Below are 3189 nucleotides of genomic sequence, written 5' to 3' on the forward strand. Positions count from 1 at the left end.
AAAACTATGAAAATTTAAAAAATAACGTAGTTCACAAGCGAGTCGCTCACCCAAGCGAGTCGCTCACGCCCCACCAGCGCGTCGACGTCGAGACGTTATCACGCACTTTTATCACAGTTAATAAACTATTACAATATACTAAATTAATTATTAGAATCGCTACTATCACTTGCACTATCTATATCAACTGCGCAGGTACGAGCGTTATGTCCAGTCTGCTTACAACGCCCGCACCGCCTCTCTCCTCGCACCCTCTTCAACGCACTCTCACCGTCGCCACGACTACTACCCGCCTGTTCAGCTAATACTTCTTGTACCTTGCCTACAGTAGGGGTCTCTTCTGTCCGTACGTATCGCCGCTTGCGGCTTTTACGCTTGTTTGATTCGTCTAGAGCCTCTTGAAGGGTGGTTATTTTCTCTGTCAAAAGTACCATCTTATGTGCCATCTGCTAAGCCCCCTTACTTAACTGCGCGATCTGCTTAGTAAGTGAATTAGCAGAAGACCCACGGCGCTTTCTCACGCTCTGTCGAATAAGACTAGTTTAAGCCTCGACTTCGCGCGCGTTACGTGGTGTCTGCGCCTCCCAGGCGGCTACCCGTTGCGGTGATTGATGTGGTGTCTGCACCACTACATCAAGCTTTAATAGCACAGCCTGTGGGTCGTGTGGGACTAAACTAGCGCCTCTAAAGCTAGCTTGGATATTCTCCTTCGTAATAGACTGCTCAAAAGCAGCCTTAAAGGCTAGCAGGAAGGTCTCCTTACTGATATAGCTGGTGCGGTTGCGTGCCAAGCCTAAGATCGAGTCGCCATACTTGCGCTTCAACGGCGAGAAGCAGGCGACATCAAGGGGCTGCAATAGGTGAGACGAGTGCGCAGGCATGCAGAGAAGAATGATATTCTTCTCCTTGCAAAGATCTTGAAAATCGACGGAGCAGTGGCTCTTATGGCCGTCGATAATGAGCAGTCAATACCCACCTATAGTCTGCCTCTTTGTATAGGTATTAAAGTGCTCTAACTACGCAAGAGCAAGCTAATTATTCGTCTAGCTATTAGGACTAACTTCAAGAACCTAGTTAGTAGGTAGGTCTTTAAACTAGACGTCGATAAGCACCTTGCCCGCAAAGATAACGAAGGGGGGTAGCCAGCGACCTAACGCGCCCACGCCTTGGATCACAGTAACCCACTCACGGTTACCTAGCTGGATCTGCTTCTTTTTGCTATATCCCTCTTAGCCTGTAATAACTAACTGTAATAAAATCTTGCCTATTATAAAGCTAGTTTCGTTAAAGTTGTAGATATCGTTGTCCACAATACCCCACTTCTACTTTGTCGCCTGAACTAAGTCAAACTAGCGCTAGATAGCCGCTAGGTCCTCGCAGGTAGCTCGCTGGTGATCGTAGGGACGGCTCTAGCGCGTGCGGAGCTTAGGAGTCCTCTTAACAAAGTTATTAATCTAGTTCTTGCTAATAGGGTTGCTCCTACGCTTATATAGTAGTTTATTAGCTATTGCTTAAACGTTAGGCTTTATAGGCGCAAATCCTCGCGCAGACTCCTTAAGAATACGCTTAACTATAGCCTCCTCTTCTAGCTTATTTAGGCGCTTTGAATTCGCTTCGCAGTCGCGTCAAGAGCGCTTTCTAGCGCGTTAGTTAGATAGGGTTCTTTAAGGCACGTTATAGATAGAGGCAGCACGTCTTTAGCTTTAAACACGTTGCGATTAGATATTAAAAAGAGCAAGCTAAAGATCTAATTTAGGATAGGCTAATAAATGTTGACGTTGTTGAGACATGACGTGTTGCAGTCTCGAAGTCGACGCGCTGGTGGGGCGTGAGCGACTCGCTTGGGTGAGCGACTCGCTTGTGAACCACGTTAGTACTAAAAAGCTTACAATAAGTAAGAAGTACTTAAACTTATAAAAATTAAGCAGTGAGTAAAAGAAAGTAACTTCATGATGCTATAAGAACTTTTTGTAAAATTTTTTAAAAAGACCTAGTTAGTTCCAAAGTTCTTGTTTATCTTTTAGTAAAGCTATTTTGATTTAGCTTTAAGGAAAGTAGTTAGTATTACTACTTATTATACTAGCTCTTTTTTTTATAAAGTATTTCAAATAATAAAAATTCAATTATTATTACTACTCGTAACTTAAATACAGAGGGGTGACACGAAAAAAACGTCACTCAAGAAGTTGTTATTTTAAAACTTTGATATATAGCTGAAAAAAATAGCTAAAAGTAAACGGATTGCAGATCTGGAAAGCCAAGATCTCCTAGTTTGGCATAGTGGACGCACTACCTGCTTAGTCAGCAGCCCTGAGCGAACAAAAATAAACTAGAAGCTTGAATAAATCTAAACTAAATATCTAGATTACTCTATTGTTTTTATATAAAAAGCTCCAAGTCTAATATATATTATAGATCTATCTCTAATCTCTAAGCTCTGACCGTTATAGTATACCTTTACTAGTTAGATCACGTGATATATAGAAGAGTCTGATTTTTTAGAGTATATTTATTTCTCGCTAGGAATAGAAGCTAATATTTAGTGTACCAGCCCTTAGCTTCTACTGCAGCTTGCCAACGCCTAGGTAGAGATAAAATACAATTATCTATATCCTGTTGTGGAATAGCTTGCCACTCTTCAGAAATAGCCCTAGTAAAAGTGTTACGAACAAACAGGAAGGATTCCTCTCAACAGGTTTCCATGAAAGGGTTGCGGAGTCAGCCTAAGGGAAACAAAGGTGTCAAAGGACACCCGGGTAATGATCAGCGCGGGGCGCGCGGATCACGTGACTTGGCATCCCGCCAAGGCGTGGCCTCCGGGAGGCCAGCGCGGATGGGAGGCCATGCGCCTCCCAAACCTCCCGCCAAGATGGGAGGCACAGGAGGACAGGACCTGAAGCAATGGGTATAAGAATGTGTTGGATTTCATTATTACACTCGTTGTGGTTAACTTAGAATAGTTCATCTCTTACACAGATTGATACTTGTTATTCTATCTTAGTATAGAATTGATTGTTTACCTTTTGGTTAAATCCTATAACTCTTTTCCACAATAACGCCTGACAACAATCGCACGGCTTACCGCTTAAGTCTACTCGCCCTAACCCGGATCGAGATCAGAGAAGTATAGCCCAACCCCGTGTAACAAAAAGCCGCTATACTCTTCTGGTTACTACCTAAGCCTAAAAA

This window comes from Exserohilum turcica, assembly GCF_000359705.1.
Source record: "Exserohilum turcica Et28A unplaced genomic scaffold SETTUscaffold_13, whole genome shotgun sequence".
Taxonomy (NCBI): domain Eukaryota; kingdom Fungi; phylum Ascomycota; class Dothideomycetes; order Pleosporales; family Pleosporaceae; genus Exserohilum; species Exserohilum turcicum.